The sequence below is a fragment of the Cupressus sempervirens genome, chromosome 2 (assembly GCF_028749045.1).
Source record: "Cupressus sempervirens isolate cs-2001-9-10 chromosome 2, ASM2874904v1, whole genome shotgun sequence".
NCBI classification, from domain to species: domain Eukaryota; kingdom Viridiplantae; phylum Streptophyta; class Pinopsida; order Cupressales; family Cupressaceae; genus Cupressus; species Cupressus sempervirens.
This window is the reverse complement of record NC_143119.1, coordinates 147,359,037-147,385,314: the sequence shown is the minus strand read 5'-3', so window position 1 is coordinate 147,385,314 and position 26,278 is coordinate 147,359,037. Positions and strand designations below refer to the sequence as shown.

General features: G+C 38.0%; 1 protein-coding gene across 1 annotated transcript in view; it reads right to left on the bottom strand.

Moving 5' to 3' along the window:
• Positions 1-26,278, bottom strand: part of LOC149571470 (DNA (cytosine-5)-methyltransferase DRM2-like) — a 218,053-nt gene that overhangs the window by 110,277 nt on the left and 81,498 nt on the right. The window lies entirely within an intron of this gene.

Here is a 26,278-nt window from a genome sequence, read left to right as displayed (position 1 = left end):
GAAACTAGGTGAAAATAAATCTAACCCTCTCCCCCTGGCCTAAAGGCGTCCAAGACTTAAAGTTTTCAAAAAAATCAAAATTTTTTGGACAACTTCAAAAGATTTTGCCAAGGTGACTAAAAAAGGGAGTCCCCAAAATTTTGGGGCGATGGTGTGAGAACCTCACAACATGTACCTTCTTTTTGCCTTATCCAAACCTTGTGGACATTCACTGATTTGCAAAAAATGTGTCATGGTTGTGAGCCAGCTTGTTGATTCCTCTTGTTCAGGCATATTTTGGTTAGCAAGAATGATTTTTACAGGGCCATTTGTATTTGGTAACTATTCATTTGCTAGCTGCTCACATAAGCCTTTACATCTTACAAGCTTGGTCACCTGGATGTCTACATCATACTCCATAACTCAAGTGATCATACCAACTCTTTTTTAATTGAGATCCTTGCTTAATAGAAATTCTTTCACATTGGGATGGGCCACCATTATATGCACCTTGCTATGAGACAACATATGCCTGAATTTCTTCAAGCTCTTCACAACAGCCAATACATGCTTCTCAACAAAGTTGTACCTTTGCTCATAATCTTCAAGGCCTTTCCTAAAGAAGGCATTAGGTTGTTTAAAGCCTTCGTCATTCTGCTACTCTAAAATTGTAGAAATAACATCATATCTACCATAAGTATATAAAATGAAATCTTTCTTAAAGCTAGGATTTACCAATGTCGGGGTTGATGCTAAGGCCTTTTTGCTATGCTCCACAGAGTTTAAGGGATGTGGAAGTTGTAGGGGACGGGGATGTGTTTTTGGTACGAGGATGGGTCAAAGCCAAAATTTAAGGGACAAGACCTTAGGGGATTGCGATTAAAAACATAGGGGATTTTTTTATATAGAGAGAGAATTCAAGTATGCATATCATAACATTGATAAACCATTCATCATAGACATTTTAAAAGATCAATACATGAAAAATTATCAAATGACAAATACTAATTACTTCCATTATAACAATATCACATACATGTATAGCAAAACTCAAAATGCCTAAGGGATCCAAGTATCATGCATCAAATCATAATGGAATAAAGACAAGTCCAACTAAAATAGTAAGTAGTAAATACTAAATGCAATCTTTCCTCACTGTTGTTGCTCTATGTTTTTTTCTTCCTCTTAGCAAGTATGCCATATCTTAAAATGAGTAGAAGAGTTTGTGTTTTAGTGTTTTAATGGACAAATTATGGTTTGTATATCTTTATTATGTCTTTAAGATAATTACAGGACTACACAAAAAGAAAAAATGTAGTGTTTTGCCTTTACTCGACTAGCTGGGAAAAAGGGGACGGCTACCAGTTTTGGGGACGGCCAGAAGTTTCAGGGGCCATCCCAACTATTGTTGGTCGTCCCCAAGTTTCCTACCCAAAAAAAATTGTTGTTTCAAGGATGTTTCTGAATTTGGCACAAGGGGATGGCAAAAATCCATATCCGAGCCCTCATTTCGTCCCCAGGATAGGTATGAGCCCAAAAACATAGGGGATGTGTCCCTGTGGAACACTGGCTTTTTGATCTCTTGAAAACTGTTCTTTCCTTCCTTTGTCCAGCTAAACACTACATTTTTCTTCAACATTGTTGTCAATGGCTTCAAAAGAGTAGCTATATCAGGCAAAAAAAGTCTAACAAATGTATTCTACCTATGAAACTTTGCAACTCATTCTTATGATGCGGTAAGGGCAGCTCCAAGATAGCTGCAACTCTTTCAGGATCAACAATAATACCTTCTTTAGATACAACATAACCAAGTAACTTGCCTTCATGCACAACAAATACACATTTCTTAGGATTGAGAGATATACTGATTTCTCTGCACCTCTAAAAAATCTGTGTAAGATGGTCAATATGATCTACAACATTTTTAGAGTAAACTGCAATATCATCAAGATAAACTAACACAAATTTGTACATTAGATTATCATAAGCCATTTTCATGGCCTTTTTGAACATTGCTCCTGCATTGGATAAACCAAAAGGCATCCTTCTATATGTCATTGTACCCCACTTTGTGATAAATGTAGTCTTAAATTGATCTTCCTCTTTAACCAAAACTTGGTTATATCCTGAATAACCATCAAGAAGCGAAAAACGATCAGAACCAAAAACACATTGGAGTATTTGCTCCATGGATGGTAAAGGGTGATAGTCCTTCAATGATGCTCTATTGAGGTCTCTAAAATCAACACATAACGTTAGTTCTACACTCTTTCTTGTAATGAGAACAAGGTTTTGTACCCAACTAGTATGTTTGATAGGAAAAGTTATGCCACTCTTGTTTACCGTATAGGGTAAAAGATACTTAATGCATGTAGTATAGTACTATATAACACAAAATAGATACTTTATTCATATATGCAATATGCGCTTCATGCTTATAGTCTGAATACAATGATGATGCCAAAGTCTATTCCAAATGGTGTACATATGCCTTCCCAAAGGGCTGACTCAACCATCATGCGCCCCTTTAAAATACTTTTCTACCCATTAGCTACAATATAGATTTTTCCAACAACATCATCCCCCAAAAGAAAAGTCATCTCTAGATGACAATACAACAAAACTCAAAATTAAACCACTAATTACATCAATGTATAGATGCTAAATAGAGGGGTGCATCCCTGGCATAATGGCCATCTATGCCCTCAGCTCATTCAGCTCTGCCCGTAACTTGTAGATTTGCTCCTTCCTGACTTTCAGTTTCGCTTCTGCCTCCATCTGAATCTCTAAAGCTGATCGCATCATCCCTGCAATCTCTCCCATCTCTTTCTCCTCCTCAGCTACTCTCTCCTTCTCTGCTGCTATCTGTTCCTCCTTCGCTTTGAGCTTCTGTAGCTAACTTTGTCTGTCTAATAGGGTTGCCCTCTCAGATTCCCAAGTTGCCATCTTCGTGGCTAACCTGACAGCTGACTCCTCTCGAGCCCTCTTAGCTGCTACCTAATCCGCTTGTCTCCTCCGAAGGGTGTAATATGCCCCCTTGTATATCTTCACTATCTCATGAGTTGAAGCCTCTACTTGGCTCTCCAGACCAGGATCTCTCGTCGTGGCCCAGTCCTATCACATCTCTCCAGTCTCCACATCCGGCCATCCCCGCTCCTCAAAATAGACTGTAAAGGCAGCCGAGCATCCTAATCTCATGAAGGATACTACTCCTTCTAGCTCCTTCACTACTGAGTCCAAAGCCTGAATCTCTATAGAGGCCACCACCTGGAAAGCCCGAGTCACTAGAGCTGCTAAATCAACAAATAATGTCTCTCTCATCCCTACTTCCGACGCTACTGGATGCTCCTGCTGGACACTCATAGCCCTCTCTACTGCTTCTGCCATATGCTCAATAGTGCTATGTGGTAGTCCCTCATCCTATGCCTACTCCACCTTGTGTTTGCCAAGGGTCCTCCTCTAGAACTGCTTCCCGCATGGGTGTTTGCAGGTACGCCACTCGAGGTGCTGGAATACGATGGAACTGCGTACTCACGTATGGACTCAACTTCTGGGTTTGGCTCTCTCTATCTTGCTTAGGTGATGCTAGCAATGTCGTATCCACCCTATACGGTAAACAACTCTCAATAAGCTTGAATACTTCCTTTTGCATTAAATGTTCAAGTTTTGGGTTGACTAGTCTTTGCTTTTGCCTAATATGCTTGGATTTTGGCTCTAAATCAATGGTGTGTTGGGCAAGCTATAGATCAAAGCCCTTAAGATCTGCATAATCCCATGCAAAAATATCATTGAATTCTTGAAAAAGTTGAACATAAGATTGTTTCTCTTTTGCAAAAATTACCTTTCCAAACTTTAAACATTTTCCCTTTGCAATTTCAAGATCCTCATAATGATCTTGCTAGACTAGCAAGTTGGTTTTGTTCTTTCTGGCTTGATCATCCGTATTAAAGATGGATTCAATGGTAACCAACCCCTTGGGCAGCTTATTGGACTTAAGTTGTATTATTTGATCACCATATTGCTGCTTTAGTTTATCCTAGTTAGATGCTGAAAATATATCCTCTTCAAGTAGAAAATTCAGAATCTGCTCATCACTGTCAAACACTTGCCACTTAAAATCATTATCAAGTATAGAAGGTCTGACTACAACTTTGATATGTTGTTGCACATTTTCTTTATTAATATTTTCAGCTAAATCAAACTGTGCTCCCACAACAGCTAGCCTATCAGCATGCTAATTTAATTTTGTAGGGACAGCAATAAGATTAAAAGCATCAAAATCTTCAATTTCGTCCCAAACTCTGTGCTTGTAGCTCTTTAGTGTGTCATTTTTTGTCACATGCAACCCTCTAAACTAATTGACGATTAATTCATTGTCTCCAAAGACTTTCAAGCACTTAACACTTCTCATTCTAGCCCATTCTAGCCCTTGAATTAAACCATCATATTCAGTTATATTATTTGTACATGTAAAACTGAACCGAAAAGTTGCATAGTACTTATCCCCTTGAGGAGATACCAACATTGCTCCTCCACCTGAACCATTCTAGCTTCTAGAGCCATCAGAATACAACTCCCAAACCTTGCATTGCTCATCATCAAGCTCATTTTTACTCTTAACAAGGTTTGGAATAATTGACCCAGCCTCTTGGAATATATAATTTCCTAAACTAGCATCTAAAACAATGTTGTTTTGACTTCCTAATGCATTCTCTATTGCCTACTCATCAAGGAGGATATCCGGAATGTTCTCAACTTGGATGCTTGTTTCTAAGACATTAGGGTTTTCATTTTGATCAAATGCAACACAATTTGCTTTGATCACATTGGGTATATATGGCTCAATGTGGTCTTTTGCAAGTCCTTCGGATTTGATGGTCACTTTGGTTTCATGATGGGTTCTAAACAACATATGGGACCAATTTGAGGAAAGATGTCCTATTTTTGTTGTGAACTCTCTAGATAAACACAGGGAAAAATATGGAGGAAGATCAATTACAAAGATATCTTGAGGGATGGAGAAGTTGGGGGATGCATGGAGTTTCGAATTGGCATCCTTAATAACTCCCAAAGTATTTATAGTGGAACCATCTAACTGTACTACCCCCTTCTCTAAAAGCTGATAAACCAAACCCAGCTGATCAACTATCTTCTTTGGGATCATAGAACTGGTAACTCCACTATTTACAATATGATTATGCACTAACTTATCTCCAATGATCAAAGATACATAAAAAGGAGGTGGTTTCACGTTCTTACCTTGAATTTTATTGCTGTCTTGAGAAGTAACTTCTAGAACAACATTTTCCAACACTATCTTGGGGTTCTCATCAACCACTTACATAAGAATCTTCTCTTCAAATAGAGTCTTTTTCAACAAATCAGTTTGCCCCGAAATGACCAATGAATTCCACATAGACATTGTGACATTCATTTCCTTCATATTATCAACTATGTTGTGAGGCATAGCTAAAGGTACCTTGGGATGTGCTTTGGCATCAGCTTGATTCGATTGTAACTATGGCTGCTCTTTAGTTGGGAGGTTAGGTTTTCTTTGTGCCATATGTATTTGGGTGGATGGTGGCTCATTAATTGCAAGTCCCTTACCCTTGTTTGTAGCTTGATTTGTTTCCAAAGCTCTTTTCTTTGTCCTAGTATAGGTTGCAATTGGTTCATCACCATTTAGCCCGCAAAACTCCTCTCTTTACCAATTAAGAAAAGCAATATCAGTTGGAGTTGGGTCATGTTGTTGTTTGGTCACATCTCTAGGTATTTCCGATTGTGCATTTGCAACGTTTTGGACCATCAATGCTTAATTGATGACCCCATTAGAGCATGTTGTCTGATTATGTTGTTGATTACATGGATAACACCATTCATATTCAACAGCTAAATTGTTTTGAGATGGTATGATGTCTTTGATAGCATTCAAAGGTGCTGGTGCATATGTTTGAAAAGACCTTGGGTTTACATTCTGCCTATTTCCTTGATAATAATTCTAATAAGGTGGCCTAACACCTTGAATTTTTTGTTGTTGTCCTCCTATCTACTGTTGATAATATGGGTTTTGACTTTGCTGCTAGTAAGGTTGTCATCCTTGTCATTGTTGCTTCTTGATGCTTACTAACTCATTCCCTATAGTCTGCAAGATATTTTACATCTTTTGTTGACTACTTGTAATCTCTTCTAGCTCTTAAAATGGCCCTGCAACAGCTGAAACACTTGTTGTAGCAATTTGTAATGCTGGAACAGCAGGTAACGATGCAAACAAAGGAATAATCAATGGCATGTTTGGTTGAATATCAGGAAAAATAGGCATTGGTGGGCTTGGTGTTGTTTTTCCAACTTGAATTAGGCAATTTTTTGCCTTCACAACTAAGTCATATGATTGTGGTAGCGAGATTCCTCCCATACTTTGGATTAAAACTAATAGGTCACTGTTTAGGCTCTTTAAATAGTACAAAAAAGCATGTTCAGCTGATGGCCTGACTTGAATAGGAATTCTATTCTATGTCCTTTGGAATCCCATGTTAAAATCAGTCATTTGTTCTATAGGGGCCCTCTTGATGGTAGTCAACTGCTCCACCAAGGAAAAATAATCTAACTTATCTTCAAAATACTTGCTCAAAGCATCCCCTAGATCATCCCACTTGGTGATAGAACCCACGTTTGGTCCTCTGAACAATTGAAATGCTTTCCCCCTCAGAGGTTGCTAGCAATCTTACAGCTACATTATCTTGTGTGATATGATGGGCATAACATAGGGTTGCCACATCTCTGATATGCTCCAATGCTGTAGTTTGCCCTTCCCTTGTATATTCTGGTAGACTTTTTAGTGTTGCAAGGGGGATATCATCATGTTGAGCAATATTTAAGGGGTTGTCTTGGTTAAAAAGCATAGAGGCAAATTGCCTTGCCATCGTTGCTGGTGGTACAAGTACTTGTTGATTTGAAAATGTTGCAACAACACTTGTTGAATGTGTAATACCTTGTGTTGTTGAATTTGATGTAACAAAAATAGATAGGGACTCTGTTCTAAAAGATGGTGAGGCTGAACACTTCTTAACCTCTTTGTTTTAAGGCCTACTTCTCCTTTTGTAAAACAACAAGGGTCTATCTCTTGTGCCACATGGTGTTGACTGAATGCTTTCTGAAGGAGGCCTTCTCTAAAGTGTTCTTCCTCTTCTTTTTGGTGAAGAAAGCTGTAAATACTCAAAAGACTTTGAGCTTCTGGTCTCAATTCGTCTCATACAACACTACTCTTCATAACCATGAGACCAAATCGCCAGAAATGCAGCAAAATAACCTCTAAATAGGTCTATTTTTTACTGACAGCATATGAGAATCAACAAAATATCAAATAAAATTGTTACAAAGATCAGTTCTAACCACCAAGCGTGCCAAAATTGTTATCTGTAAAAGTTGCACCCTAACTAAGTTTTAAAACTCAGTTACTCTGAAAAACATGGAAAAACTCTAGGATTTGTGGGTAACCAAAAAATGGAGTAAATCTTTGGATTCTTGGTCGGTTCCTATATGATATTTCACCTAAGTTTGATGCAAGAATGTAAAATGCTTGGTAGGAAAAGGGTATGAAGGATTTCTTGCATGAAATTTAATTACTGAAATGGTAAATTTGACAAAAACATAAGGTGATGCACCAAAACATTGAAATGAGAAGTTTACTGAAATTAGCATGATGAAGACTCTATCAAACAACTTGATACTGGCACAATATTGTTATCAAAACTCATGTATAATCACTTTATAAGGAGGATAGGCTTCAAACAAAATACTAACAGGAATAATGATATTCACAGTTAACAACCTGAAATGAAGCACAATTTCACAACTTACAACCTATATGAGTATTCCAACATTCACTTACAGATGCGAAAAATTGAGACATTAACTCAAGGATTTAAAACAAATCACAAAAATTACATCAGATCAGTGACTTATACAACAAAGTGAACACATAAAAGACTTCCAAACTGTTCTTTATTCAAGCTCCAAAGGCAGCACAATAACATTCATCAAACTGGTTGCAAAGCAATCTGCAAAAAATATCATGAAGGACTCCAAGAGATCACTCTAAAACCGCCTCTGCATAAATATTAGAACCCTTTATAAAATGAGCCACAACTCATCTTTATTCTTTTCACACTCAACAACATTTTGGAGAGCAATAACTCCTTAGTCGAAATCCCCCCTCAAGACTAATTTTGAGTCCCTAAAAAATCTTCAAAAATGTGCAAATATGGCCCAAAAGTCATACCTCAACAATATCAACATAAAGACCCCTCATAAATGCAGTTATATCAACAAAAAGAGCACTCATATCTCCAAAAAGAGCACTCAAAAGTCTCTAATATGCAATAATTTCTGACTTTCAAGTCCCATCAATACATAGCCCTTGAAACTCTCCCATAACTCTCAAAATATCTCAATTTGACTCTTTAAAAGATAAAAATAAATATCTTATTTTTTATCACAGTTGATACTTATTAATAATATACTATATACAATTCATAACTCATGATTTCTAATATATATTAATTATACTAATAATATTTTTTAAGTGATAGATTAAATCACTTAATATAATTAATATATATTAAAAGTAAATTATAGATTATATAGTAAACATTAATAAGTAATTAAAATACTTATTATAATATTTATATTTTATTATTATTTTTAATAAATATTAATTAGATTATTAACATTATTAAATGAATTAAAAACCATTTAACAATATCATTAATACAATTGATATATACTAAAAATTCAATATAAATATTATAATAATTATAAAAGTGATAACGGAGAATATTCAAATGGAGGCAGTCCATTTTTTCCAGGACCTTCTCAGCGAATCGGGTGACTCCCTTGTCCTTCTAGATTCTCTGAATTTTATTCCTTCACTTGTGATAGAAGAAGATAATAACCTTTTGCTTCAGCCTTTTATTCTAGATGAGATTCGAATAGCAATGTTTGCCATGGAGGCTGATAAATCCCCTGGCCCAGATGGTCTTACTCCTTTATTTTTTCAAAAATGTTGGGATTTCATGGGAGAAGATATTATGGCAGTAGCTAAGGAGTCCAGGAGAAACTCATGTATGTTTAGACTGTTCAATTATACTTTTATCACATTAATACCTAAATGTTTGAATCCCTCCTCCTTTGCAGATTATAGGCCAATCTCATTATGTAATACAATATACAAAATCATTACTAAATCAATTTCACTTAGGTTGGGGAAAATTATTCCAAAAATCATCTCTGATCAACAAGGAGGCTTTGTTTCAGGAAAAGACACAGTTAAGGGAGCTTTGATCGCTCATGTGGTTCTTCACTCCATTAAATCTCAGGGTCTCCAGGCTATGATTCTTAAACTAGACATGATGAAGGCATATGATAAAGTGTGCTGGCCTTTCTTAAAGAAAATTACGCAAAAAATGGGGTTTGCATTTAAATGGATCAAGTGGATTATGGCATGTGTCAAAGGGGAAAGATTCTTAGTATTGGTGAATGGTTCTCCTTGCGGATTCGTCCCCTCTTCACAGGGAGTTAGGCAGGGGGATTCATTATTCCCCTTCCCCTTTATTATTATGGCAAAAGGCTTGAGTAGACTCATCACTGCTAAGAATGCTCAGGGTGCTTGGGAAGGTATTTCTCTTCATCACTCCCAGTTATCGGTTACTCACACATTATTTGCAGATGATTCTTTGTTGTATGGCAAGGGTTCCTTTCAGGAAGCTCAGGTCATCAAGGAAACCTTGGAGGTTTACTACTCTTTCTTAGGCCAAAAATTAAACAAGTCAAAATCAAAGATATTCTTTTATAATCTCCCAAGATCAATTCAATCAGCTATTCAAAAGTTACTTGGCTTTGAGCTTGATCTAACTCTAGCAAATATCTTGGCATCCCCCTTTTTCAAGGTTCATGTAAAGCTTCATTTTGGGACAACATAGTTCGATCTATAAGGGATAGGATTGCTTCTTGGAAGGCAAGATGGCTCTCCTTTGCAGGAAAAAATCCTTCTAGTCAAGTCTGTGCTTTCTTCCATTCCCAACTACATTATGTCAATGCTCTTGGCTCCCAGGGCAATCATGGAAAAGATCAGAAAATACATCAAAGATTTTATTTGGAAGGGCAATAAGGATAATTCAGCTAAGGTTCCTTTAGTAGCTTGGGATAAGATTTGTTTATCCAAAGATTGTGAGGGTGCTAGTTTTCATAGCCTTTTTAAGAGGAACATCAACTTAGGAGCCAAACTATCTTGGAAAATATATGAGAATCCAAGATCTTTATGGGTTAAGATCAATAGGATGAAGTATTTGGATTCCAATGATCTAGCTAGGATTTTCACAATCAAAGACCCTCCCTCGGGTTCAGCCATGTGGAATTTTGTTATCAAATGCAAACAAGTTATCCTTCCCCATTTATCCTGGTTGGTAAACTCGGGGGATAAGGCTCTTTTTTGGGATGACTCATGGAATGGCTCGCCCCCCATTTCTTCCATGCCAAACTTTGATCTGACAATTAAGACTCTTCTCCAGCATCAATGGGGGTTAGCAATAAAGGATTACTTTGTTCTAACCAGAATAAAAAATTGTGGGTTTTTGGCAGTTTGGAAAGATCTCTCTCAGCTCCAACTTACACAGTCACAGAAGAACTTCTTGGTTAATATTTTTGATCAAAGGCTCTTGTACATTAACCAAAATGAGGACAAATTAGTTTGGACATTAGCTCCAAATGAAGGGTATTCAGTCAAGTTTGGTTATCTTTTTTTGACCATCAATAATCTTCATCCTAGTAGACACATCTTTAGATTTTGTTGGCACCCTGTAATCTTGCCAAAAGTAGGCTCTTTTTTATGGTTGGCAATCCTTAAAAGAAATCTTTCTAGTGATCGCGTTTTCAGATTAGGCATTGCAGACAGATTCCAATGTGTTATGTGTGGAAAGCATCTTGAAGATTCCAATCATTTTCTGGTTTCATGTTCCTTTGCTCAGGATGTTTGGTATGGGAGACTTGGTAAGTTGAACTATAATGGCCCCTTGCTGGCTGACCTTCAAGGCCTTCTTGAACAATGGCCGCTTCTTTTTAAAGACTCCTTTTTTTCTCAAATTTGGTAGGTGATTCCAGCAGTTGTCACTTGGAGTATCTGGTGGGAAAGAAATAAGAGAATTTTTAGATGAGAGAGTTGTTCAATAGCTCAAGTTTGTGAGTTTGTGGAAAAATCAGTGTTTGAGATGATCAATGCATATACATCCAGATCTAAGTCACTATCTTCACTTTTCTCCTCTCATGATTCCAGGATTTTGAATAGGTGGCCTCTCATTTCTATCCCCTTCAAGGGAGTGTTAATAGGAAAACAAAATAAGGAGAGAAGGAAGGACATTAAGTGGGATCGGCTTGATAAAGGTTTTATTAAACTCAACTTTGATGGAGCTTCAAGAGGAAATCCTAGGATTTCAGGGGCGGGTTATGTCTTACAAGATTCTAATTCCTCAGTTATCCGGGCAGCATGTTCCAGGATTCCAATTGGTTCTAATAACATTGGTGAGGCAAGGGCTTTACACTTGGGAATGGGCCTTGCAATTTCTAATGGCATTCAGAGAATCCACATAGAAGGGGATTATCAAATTATAACTTCAGCCATTAAATAAGGACACTCTGTTAGTTGGGAAATCCACTACATTGTCTAGGGGGCGAGGGCGTTACTTCCTAAATTTGTAGAATTCAAAATTTCACATTGCTTTAGGGAGGCTAATAGATTAGCAGATTGGCTCGCCAATAAAGGGGCTGCTTTGGATAAAGGGTCAATTGAATGGGATCCAACATCATTGGCCAGTTCATTGAAAGTTGATATAGATTTGGCATGGGTGTTGGGAGAAGTCTCTTCACTTAGTATCTAACAGAGGTCTAGGGGGTTATTGACTTCTCACGTAGTATTTTGGTTTTGAATCTATTTCCATTTTGTTTTTTGGACAAATTCCGGTTGTTTCTCATTGAATATATTTTTTTTTCGGCAATGAAGGTAGGTTTTCTTCACTGCTTCTTTCCTCTTGGAGCCTTGTAAAGCAGTTGAATAAAATATAATGGCCTCATCCATTTTTGCCAAAAAAAAATTATAAAAGTGAAAAAATATATATATATATATATTTACAAAACTTTTAAAAGCCTAGGGAAGGCTTTAAAACTTTGCACATTCCAACACCCCATTTGGCATGAAAAGGAATTACCCACAAGCAGCATGGGAAAAGACTTGAAAATAAAAAATATTTCACACAAAAATCGCAGCTTCCCCACGAAGCTTCTAGGGTGAATGACTACCCTCAAAAGGAGTCCTGTTATTTCATTTTTCATTTGCACTTTGTAAAAACCTGGAGCTTTGCTAGAAACCGTGCCATGAGGGTTTGGGTAGATTTTCAGCTAGAAACTTTGAAGTATTTTGTGCACTTTGTTGGGCTCAAAAGGCAAATTTCTAGGCATTTTTCCCTTGAGAATTCATTGCTGGAGTTGGCTCTCAGCCATGGCCATGGCGCTTGGTGGATTTTTTAAGGCCTTGCAACTCCAAACCTTGGCATTTTTTGGGGCATTTCTTATGAGACTTCTCCTCTTTTATTCTCCTTCATTCCATTCTTCAATGTGCCAAAAATCTGTAGCGGCGCTTATGGAGGAAAGATGAGGGTTTGGGCTGGAAGAAATAATAGAGATCTCTGCATCTTTTGCCCCTTTCTTCTGCATTTTCTTCTTCTCTGTAATTTTATTATTTCTGCAAATGCTAGCTGCCATGGGAAGAACAGAGGGATTTGATGAAGCTTTTGGAGCTTGAACTATGGTCTTTTTGGGAATTTTGCTGCCTTTGTTTGAACAGCAGATACTTCTTGCATTTTATTTTCCTCTTTCATGCAGGAGCTTTGACTGCAGCCATGTAAGAGAAAAAGAGAGGGTTTGGGTTTGATAATGGAGCTTAAACAACGATTTTCATGTGTCATTTTGACCTTTTTGTAAGGATCAACCCGTCCTTAGAAGAGAATAACATAATTAGTAGAAGAATGATATTATATTAAATTTCTCCTATTCCTTCGATCAGTCTTATTAAATTTTGTTTACCGTACTGGTAAAGAAATCAACGCATACAGACAATGGAACAGAATAGCAGAATTATATTCACATATGCCACACATACATTATGCTTCATAAGATGAATGATAGTAGAAGATGATTTACAATGATCCCAGACAGGACATAAATACTATCCACTGAACCTTCCCAAAGGAGTCTGTTGGCCACAAACACTATGTTGTCGGTGTTTTGTATTTTGTAGCCAACGGGTAAATAGTTTGTAGCAGACATAATGTTTGTGACTGACGGACTCCTTTGGGAAGGTTCGGCGGATAGTATTTATGTCCCATTTGGGATCATTGTAAATCATCTTCTACTATCATTCATCTTATGAAACATAATGTATGTCTGGCATATGCGAATATAATTCTGCTATTCTGTTCGATTGTCTGTATGCATTGATTTTTTTACCAGTACGGTAAACATTTGGCGCCGTTGCCTTATGAACCTGGAAGGTGGGAGGAATGAAGATTAATGCCAAATCAGCTTAACAAGGATCGGAATAAGGTCAAGGGAAAAGATGGAATCCGTACTGCGCAAAAGAATTTAATTCTGGCACAGCAAGCCGAACGCCGACAGAGATTTCAGAAGATTGCCGACGGAAATCGGAGCGCTGAAGAATTGTTGGAGGAGACTTGGCAGCGGGTGGAATTGGTGGAAGAAGCATGGGAGGAGTTTTTGAATTTGTGTTCACTGAGGGAAGAGAATCCAAACGGAAGAGCATCGACTCGCACGGCTCGGAGTGCCAATGGAGCAAGAGCGTGGAGTGAACTCTTCATCCGGGATATACTTCCGCAGGGGACAACTTCAGAACACCCTTCTTCACCAAGGTTCGCAGTTCTTGAGTCTAACGGTGTGAGAGAGCAGCCCGCCAATGTGGGAGAGCAGTCCGCCGGTGTGGGAGAGCAATCCGCTGGTGTGAGAGTGCAGTTTGCCGGTGTGGGAGAGCAGACCGCCGGTGTGGGAGACCAGTCTGCCGGTGTGGGAGTGCAGACCGCCGGTGTGGGAGACCAGTCCGCCGGTGTGGGAGTACAGACTGTTGGTGTGGAAGTGTAGACCGCCGGTGTGGGAATGAAGAGCGCCACTGTTGCAGGACCGAGCAACGCCTGTTTACAGAAACCAATTGTGATGGCGGGACCAAAAGAGAAACTGCCGAAGTTCAATGGCAATGGTACGATCGATCCCATTCGACATTGCAAAACATGTGAAACAATCTGGAAGGCAAATGGGATAACTGATGAAGACGACTGGATGAGGCAATTTTCAGCCACCCTATGGGGCGTAGCAATTGATTGGTTTACTGATATAGATCCACAAAAGCTAAATAGTTGGGATAACATTAAAAAGGAGTTTTTGGCAGAATTTAAACTATTGCGGGATGATAATGAAATTGTAGCAAAGATCTTCAATACTAAGCAGGGGAAGAATGAAACCGTCCGCATTTACGCCAGAAAATTAAAAGACTTGATAAACAAAATGGAAAGTAAGCCGGCAGATGGACTTCAGAAAAGATGGTTCATGGAAGGCCTACGCTCGAAGTTGCAGAGGAAAATGAAAATTGTGCCACCGTCGTCATATACGGAAGCTTATAATAGAGCATTGGAACTCGAAAGTGAGCAGAAGACAAAGAAGAAGAAGAACACTAGCTCATCTGATTCTGATGACGACAAGCCTGCCGGAGAAGATAGCAGTGACGATGAAGGCAGTAGCAAGAAGGTCCGCGCCCTGTAGAAGGACATGATCCGCATGATGAAGTAGTTTAAAAACATGCAGAAGAAACCAAAAAGCAGTGAGCTGTGGTGCAGGGAGTGTAAGACTGATGGTCATACTAAAGGATCCTGTCCAAAGAATCAATTCTGTGACATTTGTCAGATCATGGGCCATTCGACAGAAGAGTGCCCCTTTAACATGAAGACAAGAGGATCTCCACAGGTGCTTCTCACACAAGAGGCTTCCCCGTCGGGCAGTAGCGGAAATACAAATAGTGCAGGTGCCACATCCGAAGGGTACAGGAATAATAACAGAGGGCAAAATAACAACAATGCAAACAATAACAATAATAATGGGAGCCGAAGTCGAACCCAGTATGATGCAAACGGACGACCGATCGTTCAATGCCGAGCATGTAATTTGTGGGGTCATTTTGCGCGGGATTGTACAACGGCAAACACACTAAAATTATTATGCAGATGGTGTGGACCCGACGATCATGAAGATGCCAAGTGCCCGAAGTCTGGAGTGAATCTGATCACCGTCTGGACGAATGAAGAAGAAGTTTTGGCAATTATTGGGAGGCAAGCAAAAGAGTACTCGGATCCAGCGGAAGAAAAGAGAAAATTTGGGGAAGCATAGGCGAAAATTGGAAAGGCATTGTTGGTAGAGACATCTCAGTTGAAGGACATCACTGACACCTTGGCAAGGAACTTCGCGGAACAAAACATTGTATGGAAGATCTTACAAGCAGAGATACTGGTCAAGATAAGTGACCTCCTTCTCAGAATGCCCCAGTTACGGACGGCCATTCTGAATCATACACCGTTTTCGAAAGCAATGGAGGACACAGGAAGAGACAGTAGGAAAGTGATGACAACAAACCCAATGCTCCTAGCGCTCACGATGGGAAGGCATCCGACGACCGTCGAGATGGAGATTTTGGGAAACGTTCTGACAGACACAATTGTCGACGGAGGGTCCGGCGTGAATGTGTTGCCGGAGGATACTTGGAAGAAGTTGGAAAAGCCGACGCTGTGGCCACCTACATTCCAGTTGCTCATGGCGGACCAGCACGGGATCAAACCGTTAGGAACCTTGAGGGCGCAATCGGTAACCATGGGTACGCAACCATTTTTATTGGATTTTGTTGTCATTCCATTGAAAAGAAAAGGATATGATGCTATTCTCGGACGGACTTGGTTGGTGCAAGCAAAAGTAAAACATGATTGGAAATGAAATACCCTATCAATGGAGCGCGGAGGCAAAAGATTCATAATTGACCTGCACACACAAATAGAAGGTGAGGAGGCAGCATCGTCAGACTCAGAAGGTGAAGGCGACAGTGACGACGAAAGAAACGACAATGAAGGAAAGAGGAGAATGGAACCAGACGACGAAGGAATATTGAGACTAGACGGAGGATCGAATGACGACGACCTAGACTCGGTGAATGGCCTTTACCATTGGCAAATAGAAGACTACGAACTCTTTTCGAGTTGTAATATGCTAAGGGTCGACGAAGGTGAGAAAAAGGAGGAAAATGAGTGTCCGAAGGAATACAGAGAAGCAGATGACGCAAAGGAGGTTATGGCTGAAGAAGGGAAGGACATACAATACAGATCCAAAAAAAAGAAAAATTCCACCATTCGGTACACGGTGAATGGACCGCACAGGAAGAAAAGAAGGCATTGCACCATAAAATTACTTGAAGGGTACTGACAGCAAGGAAATAAGCTAGATGTGTGACGACTGCAAGCATAGTGGGCGACGGAGGTGACACAGAACAGACATAAAATGTGGCATGACAAACTCAACAAGTTTTAGTCGGGCCAGTTGGTACTCAAGTACGACAGTTGGAAGGTACTCAAATCGAAAAAGGTTAAGGCTAGATGGGTTGGACCATATCAGATCCAGAAGGTCAACGACAATGGATCGATAAAATTGGAGACATTGGACGAGCAAGAGGTGCCCCTGGTAGTCAACGGGTTTAAATTGCAAATATATGGTGCCAGGTAGACTCCGTCGCTGTCACAGAATGACCAGCTGACTCCCCTGTCGTTGCAGAATGGCGACGCCTGGAGGCAAAATTGAGGTACCTCTGTATTTTTTTATATTTTTATTTTTGAAAAAAAAAAGAAAAAAAAATTGGAAAACAATAAATTTTTTTTTTTTTTTTTTTTAAATTAAAAACAAAAAATAAAAAATAACAAATAAAAATTAAAAAAATGAAAAGTTCTCCACGGGAGGTTCTCCGCGCGGAAGGAGCCTGGCGGACATTTGTCCGCGGAAGGAACTCCGCGGACACCTAGCCGCGGGCACCTGTCCGTGGGAGGTGCTCCGCGGACACCTTTCCGCCGCAGTTTTCCCGGAGGCCTTCTTCCCGCGAGGTGTTCATGTGGAGACTATTTTACCTTCTCCCCGTGGAATGTTTCTCTATGGACAGGTTGTTCCCCACGGACATGGTCCCGTGGGCAAATTCCCGTGGACTCCTTTTCCCACGGGCATGGTTCCGCGGGTGTCTTTTTTTTTCCTTCGGCGTCTTCTCTTTTTCGCGGACGGCTTATGTTGTTCCTCCGGCTTCATTTTTCCGTGTACTTCTATTGTTCTCCCGCGCGTGAAGTTTCTCGAGGATAGTTTTCTCTTCCACGGAGTTTTTCTCCGCGCGGGCCCCTATGCTATCCTTTCCGCGGATTAAATCCTCCCTTCTCTATGGGTTCTTTGCTGTCTGTGGCTTTTGCTTATCTCTATGCATATGTTTGACTCTTCTTGCACACGACGATTCCAGTCTGCGGTACTCTTCCTCCGCGGTTGGTCTTCGTTTTCTGCGCCTATTTTCTTCGTTCGCACGATCAGTTCCTTCCATCGGCAGGTGGCTGAGGCGTTGGTTTTGTTTTCTGTGGATAGTCCTCTTCACGTAGGTGCGGAAGACTATTATGGCATGACACAACTGGTGCAGCGGCGGGAGTGGCGGTGGTTGTGCAAGTAGTTGCTGTGGTAATAGGGGTGGCCGCCTTAGGAGCAGGGGAAGAGATTGCTGTGACGGAAAGGCCATGGGGGCCATGAAAACGACCACTACCATTGCAGATCCGGCTATTTCGGGATTCAAACACTCGACCTCTTCTTCTGTTAGCTCATTGCTCTTCTTCCTTTGGAGGCTGTTGTGTTTCTCATTGCCGGAGGAGATGTTACAGCGAAAGATTGTTGGAGTTCTGTTTCTCGTTTGCGGAGGAGAGATTATTCGGGTTTTCTAAAAAGAAAAAAAATTTTAAAAAATGACGACAGATTCAAATCGTTCAAAATAAGTAACGGAGGATGCCAACGGGAAGGGGAAGTATCAGTGGTTGCCAGAAAGAGTGTAAATTTGGCAGAAAATGTCAGAAACAGTGTGTTCCATGCAGTTTTGTGTGGGGTTTGGAGTGTTAATTTGGTCTTGGCGGCGAGGGGCGTTGCCCCCTGGACCCCCATTCGTTGTGGATATCAGTCGTGGGAGTCTAACCAGTTGAGAAGAGTTGAAGTTGCTACAGGCATGGACATTCTGTGTACCAGAGACACTGGGAGTAGGTGTTGGCCGGGAGGCTATCTTGGTGGATGCGTAGAGAGCTCGGGAGGAGCTAATCATCCAGTTGAAGGCAGTGCAACAACACTTGGCTCAAGGTACCAAAGAATTGAAAACAGAGAAAGCAGCACAGGTGTCTATCAAGGTCAACTTCATTGAGGAGACAGTATTGTGTTAGTAGAGGCTACAAATGTAACGGGATGAATGTGGAAGTTATGTGACAAAAGCAAATTTTTTGTTGTAGTCACTCTGTTAATGTATTTTGTTTATTAATTTGTCTTAGATATTTTGTTAGTCGTCAAGAGATGACTTTTCTTTTTAGGGGGGATGGTGTTAGCCGATTGGATGGTCCCGACGGTGTTTTTGTAGGCGATGGAATGACTATCGTCAGTGTTTTGTATTTTGTAGCCAACAAGTAAATAGTTTGTAGCGGACATAATGTTTGTGGCTGACAGACTCCTTCGGGAAGGTTCAGCGAATAGTATTTATGTCCCGTCTGGGATCATTGTAAATCGTCTTCTACTATCATTCATCTTATGAAGCATAATGTATGTCTGGCATATGCAAATATAATTCTGCTATTCTGTTCCATTGTCTGTATGCATTGATTTCTTTACCAGTACGGTAAACAAATTTCTCCCATTCCTTTTATCATTTTTGTCTCCTGTTCACTAGTGAGCCACCGTTCACTACTCCGATAATGATATGCGATGACTATTCCTTCTTTTTGTTGATCGGATCTACAACTTCTATGTTTCTCTTCTTCTATTGATTGTGTGTGTGTTTTTAAATCATCCCAACTCTCTATTATGAAGTCTATTTGTTCGTTTTCTCTCCTTTGCTAATGTTGATTTGTATTTGTATCAAATGGACCATATTTTATAGGGAGTGATGAATCCTTGTTTGAATGCTTTAACTAGTTTTCCGATTCAATTTCTGAAATAATCTATATCTAAGATATTTGTGTCCTCTATCCTTTTGATTGTACTACTATTGGTTTTGATTCCCTTGTAGTTCATGGGTTTTCCAATTCCATCCGTCTACACTAAAAATAGCGTTCTTTTCTTTTTCATGTACTCTGTTTTCCCACTGCTAGCTAACAAGTCGACTACTGCCTGATATCCTCTATTAAAAATTATCATAGGTGTTCTATTAGATGTCTCTATCCCATCTAGATACCTCTCGAAAATTGTATCTTGCTTTCTCTTTGCTTGGAAAGAACTATTCATTAGTTATTTCTATCAGTGAATTCTTCTTCTATTTCTTTTATCAATGCAAATCTCTGCCTTCAAAATGTAAGTTTTTCTCACTAATATATGCGTCTGGGGTGAAAAGTCATGATTATCCATTTGCTTGTTTGTGAAATACAATTTATATTAGGTTTGTATTAATATATTCAATATTAATTGAATAGTTTGACTAATTTAGATTTAGATTTTAAATATAATATACAAGTATTTATATTATTATATTTAGTATAAACTTTATAGATGTATTTCTAAATATACATATACTTTATCATTGATCATTATATTTATTTATTTATTCTTTGATTATGTATTTCAAATTCATATTATGATAATATACATCATATTTTATATAATTCTATTAAAATTATATAATAATGATTTTACATTATATGTCTTCATTGACTAATCTCTAATTTACATATTGGACATATATATACATATGACAATATTCAATATATTATAATTAATATATATTATTGAGTTTGTTATTTATTTACTTATTATTGGATTATTATGTCATTATTTCAATGTTACATTTTATTTATTTTAAATGTATCTTTATTATTAATTTCATATCGAAGAAGGGGACATTACAATAGGCTGGTTTGTTGGATCAAGAACAGGAGAAACAAGCACGAATAGTCCTCACTACTTATTAAAGACTACATCACGACTATATAGGAGACAAGATATCTCAGTGGCAATCAAGCAATAGGCTTTGTGAAGACTATAGTATCCAACAAACATGAGTTTTTGACTCTTCGCATCCAACTTGGTGCATAACGCATTAGGGATCCAAACAAAAACAAGGGAGCCAAAAAAATTTAGGTGACTAATTCTAGGCTTGTGACCTGACCAGGCCTCTTCTAGAGTCTTACCTTTGACCACCACTATGGGTGACCGATTCAAAAGATAAATTGCAGTGTTAACTGCTTCTACCCAACATTTATACAAATTATATATGTGTTCGAGCATGAACTGAACCATCTCAGTGATTGTTTTGTTCCAACATTCAACTACATTGTTCGGTTGTGGTGTGTGGGGTGTGGTTAAATGACACTTAATGCCATGAGTATCACAGAAGCTAGAGAAGTCATTAGAACAAAATTCTCCCCCATTGTCTGACCTAAGAGCAATAATAGATTTTCCAAACTCTTTTTCAACTAAAGGTTTAAACTTCTGAAATACAATAAATGCAACTGATTTCTTTTTAAGAAAGTATACCCACATTTTTCTATTGAAATCGTCGAAAAACTACAAAAAATACCTAGACCCAAGAATAGGAGTGGCCATAGGGCCGCAAATGTCAACATGAACAAGATGAAGTACCTGAGAAGCTCGCCATGAATCGCCACTAGTGAAAGGTGTACGATGTTACTTCCCAACTTGGCATGCATCACAAACTCCAAGCTACTAAGTTTGAATCTCTGGCAAACCAAGGACAAGCTCTTCCCGAGCAAGCTAAGAGAGATAGTGCACATTTAAGTACCAATACCGCTGATGCCAAAGTGTGCTAACTAGAAGGGCGCTGAGCAGCCATAGTTAAGTCTCGAGAATCACCAAAATCAATAAGTCAGAAGAGACTATGATGCTCAAGACCCATTGCAACAATAGACTGAGTTGCCCTATCTGTGATGGTGCACTGATGTGAACTGAAGGTGACATCCAACTATGGAGCGTGTCGCAGCAACTGACTAACTAAGAGTAGATTTAGTTCCATCCTTGGAATATAGTGCACATCGAGGAAAATGAGATTCCTCCCAATAGACTGAATCTGAATGTTGACTTTATCAACAACAATGGTTGGTAGTCAGTGAACCAGTCTTTGTGATGGGTGAAATGGCGAGAGGCACCTAAATCAATGTACCAGGCAGATGACTTCACATGATTTGCATGTCTTTTAGCCATGAAGGCGTAAAAGGAAAATTCCATTTGCTCAATGTGCTTTGCACTGTTCGAGCTACAACCCTAATTGCTTAGATTGGGTAGCTAAGTGTTTCCGAGACTCAACCTTCATGTGAACAAACTTGTGGCAATAGTTACATTGAATGTTTTTCTTCCAAGAGCCTTTTGAATCTAGAGCAGAGGATTTCTGTTGAGAAGTCTACTAAGACTTACCTTTATCCTTCTGAAAGGATTTAGCAACAAAGGCTTTCTCTGAGGAGGTGGAGTTGGAACTACTATTGAATTGTTTTTTCCACCAATCTTGCTAAAACAAGAGTGTGCAAAGATCTGTGAATTTTAGATCAACACCAAAAGAAGTGATTTTGAGAGTCTCGATAAAATGCTCATAGCATTTGGGTAAACTCCTAAGAGTGATGACCACAATGTCCTCTTCCTCCATCTTGTGACCAATGACAAGCAACTGATCACAGATTTCTTGAATCCTATTTAGGTGAGTGTGGAGCAATGTTCGCTCTTCCATGATAATAGAAAATGGAATGTTCTTCAAAAAGAAAGCTCTTCTTTTGTTAGAAGTCTCATGAAGATTCTTGAGATGTGCCCATATCTCAGCAGTTGTCTTGCCGAATGGAATCTGAAAGAGTTGATCATCAGCTACAGATAATTTGAAAAGCATTACTGCCTCTCGATTACTTAGATCCCATGCAGTCGGACATTGTGTAACACCTAGAACAATCTGATCAATATTGTGATATTCAAAAATTGCTATTATTCGTTGCTTCCAAGTGCCATAATTTCGACCATTGAATTTTGAATTGCTCACGAGCAAAATATTAGTTAATTTTTCAATGCAAAAGCATGAAAATATGTGAAGGCATGTACTATGAGGAAAAAAATGGAAGACCAAGAAAATTTGAATGGTTACCTAGAAGAGAGCTTGAAATATTTAGAAAGAATAGTTGTTGGGTTTTTGGATCCACTAGCTCGAAAAATTAGGCACCCAGAAAAATCTAACGGCAACATATTTTAGCTCTAAAAAATCCCAACAACAATCTGCATTTGGAAATTTATTTCAAGCCCAAAAATTAGAGTTTCGAACAGAAACATCTTGGGTTGAAAAAAGCTTGAAATCAATGGCGAATTTGCAGCCAAAAACACATTTTCTGTACACGAATCTGTTCCTGAGGGATTTAAGCATAGTAACACAAGGATGTGTACCCCCCCTTTTTGTCCAACACACCGGGGACTTGGACAAACTAGGGACTTGGAGACTCCGTTGCCCTGTCCCAAACGATGCCACCAAATTCCACCACGTCTCAATGTTAACTATTTGTTGATTTGACTATTTATGTTCAATGTTTGATGTTCTAATTCAATGCAATGTTTAAGTATTTACTCTTTTACATCTTTATATCTTATATTGCAATAAATCTTTTCATAACTAGCATTTTAAGTACCATATTTTTAATATATACAACCCCCCAATCCCCCATCGCCAACCTCCAAATAAGGCCCCTCTGTCCCCCTGTCCCAAAAACTTGTCCCCCCACACCCTAGGGTGGTGTAACTATGGTTTTAAGAAACCCTTGTCATCACTTCCAGCCCTAGATGTGCAAAACAAATGGATGAAAATGCCCAAAAAATAATCACGTTTTTTCAAAAATGACCAAGCAAAAGAAACGTGATTATTGATGGCCAATATTCTTAGATAAACCCTAGTTCGAAGCAAATATTTTAGAAAAATAATTTTGAAAATAGGGTTTGATAATTTGAGAAAAGAAATTATGATTTTCAATTTTTTTTAATATAAATGACTCTAATACCATATTACAGTAATTGGTAAAATACTTACTTAATATTAACAAAGACTAAGAGGTCAATATATACAAAAGAATAAAATGATATTTCCTTAGGAAACGGTTGTAAATTCTAGCTAAAAGAAAGCTAATAGATAACTACAGACTAACTAATATTAGAAACATTCTAATATTTACAATAGATTACAAATAGATAACCATTAACTAATAATATAAGCTTATTTATTATCGTAATATGATTTTCTATATGAAACATTAGAATTCTTTATCTCATTCTTGAGATTTACACAATTGTTAGTTGTTTCTAAAGGGATATGCGATGATTCAATTAACTTAGAAGACCTTAGTAGTGTGTAATGTCCCCTTTTTGAATATGCTACTTATTTTATTTTAGCCTTTGTTTTCCTCGGAGGCTAAAAAGGAAGGAATAAGGGGGAAAAGATATATTAAATTAATTACTTATAAGGTTACTAAACAATGAAATATTAAAAAGTAACTTTATATTTAATTGATTTAATATTAAAATGACTAACATAATAAAATATCAAAAAGTCACTTAAAAGAATAAAGTTTTGGATTCCTCTAGACGCTTCTTGGAGTTGCTTGTGAAATCTTTATAAGGAACCTTTGAGGGGTCATTTTACACATCTTGAGTTGCATATTCATCTATTGTGCTAAGAGCCTTAGTGCTTGTATACTTGCCTGAGGGTTTGAAGATTCTAAGGTGCCAATTTCGGTTGTGAGATATCAACCCTAGTTGGGAGTGGAGGAATTGGTATTCAACCAATTCATTTGTGATTAATTGGAAGATAATATTTAGTGATTTTTGTTCAACCCGTGCATCTAATTTTTGACATCAGTTGGCAAGGAGAAAGGTTTCAGTTTTCGCAGCGGATCCGAAAAAGCAAAGCAGAAAAAGCAATCTGAAAAAGCAAAGGGAAAAAGCAGAGCCGAAAAAGCAATCTCAAAAAGCAGATCCAAAAAAGTAGTCTGAAAAAGCAAATCTGAAAAAAGCAAAGCCAAAAAGCATGTTATCTCAGCTACTTATTCCAAATTCTTTTGGTATTTACATTTGGCAATTGTAAATGGATACATTTGACAAGTAATATATGTTTTTTTGTTACCAAAGTATTTAGTCATTGTAAACATTGAAGTATTGAAGGGAAATCAACTTAATTCAGTTGTTCAATTTGTATGCCAAATGTTTGTAAAAACGTCTCATTGCATAGTCATTCATAGGATGCATGCCAAGTGTTTGTGAAAGTACCTCTTGGCTGTAGGTGTGCATTTACATCAGAATTTTATGTACTTGCATTTGGAAAATAATAAAAAGAAGTTGCATATCACTTTGATTTCCAATTAGTTATTTTGCAATCATTTGTATTTATCAATATCATTGGCATTCAAAAATCATAGCAAAACAACAAACATCAGCAAACTGAGGCTGCAAGGAAAGTGTTTGACAAAATTCCTAAGGCAGAAAAATAGGGATAAAACTTCAAAAATTGTCAAGGCAGTTTACATAGTGATAGTGTTAAACATGATTAGATATAATCTTTTGTGAGAAAATTTAATAATATTATGGATGTTTAGGGTCCAGATAGTAGGTATTTACTTAACAATTGTTTCAAGTAATGTGAAACTATTGTGTACCATTGTTAGTGAAACCTTATTGTGTATTGCTTGAATGAGAATAAAGATGAAATTGTGATTTAATTGTAAAATAAGTAGATTATGAATGTGAAAAAAGGGATGATTCAAATGCTTAGTTGAAATTTAATGTTGATTCAATAAAATGCTGCAATCATGTTTTAATCTGAATAATGTATTTTATCGAAATTGAACTTAAACTAGTACTATGAACTGAATCTATATATGTAATCGGTACTATTTAACCACAAGTAGTCACAATTCCATTGTTCTATTATTGATTAATGATCTGTTGCATAAGGTTTGAGTTCATATTATGGATAAATATTTCAATTTTAATACTTTCAGAAATTGTAAATTGTCCTACACTAAAGTGTGCTATGCAACCAAGAGTTCTGTAGGGGTTGCACAATTCATGAGAAAGATTATTCATTCTTATTCCTACATTTTATCACCTTTGCATTAAAGGGAATTGTAAGGGACTTTCATTGGAGGAATGGAGATGATAAAACATTTGAAATATTGAAGTCCTGCTTTTCTCCCCTACTCTTAGTGATAGATAAAAGCCACTTGTAGTAGAAATGGATGCAATTCAATATGCTATGGGTGTTTCCCTACTTTAAGGTGGTTGACAACTTGACACAATACTTGGCTACTAGGTCTAATGAAGGTCTGAGTAAATATGTAGCAATATGTAAAATTCAAAACAGTCAACAACAAAACAACTAACAAAACATAACGCGTAGTGGAACTAATATACAAGTGTAGATGATTGACATAAAAAGGGATTTTCTGTTGCTTCTGGAGATGATTGTGTTCTATTTTTTTGCAATGTTTTAGAACACACTCTGTGATCCATCATTGGGATGAAAAAGAGCTGAGAGGAAAAAATGAGTTTGGACAAGGCTGCAACAATTCTACAGAATGTGTACTGCACCACAACCATGTTATAGTCTATTGCTATTGAACTCTAGAAATTTAGAAAGTGAAATGTACAGTCATAATTTCAACTTCTTATGTTCGCATAAATTCTAGGACTTGATATAACTCTTCTATAGTGAGAAATGTTTATTAAGCAATTCGACTCTGTTTGTTTCAGAAAATAAGAGAGGTATTAGTTCTAATTCTTCAGACTAACATTTTATTGCTTGCGGGATACAAAAAACTTCTTCTCAATATAAAGCTAGATCTGTTTTCCTTTCTGCATTTCTAAAGTGTCAAATAGCTTGAATTGAAGAACTTCAATTTATCTGTAACTATGTAACCTGAGC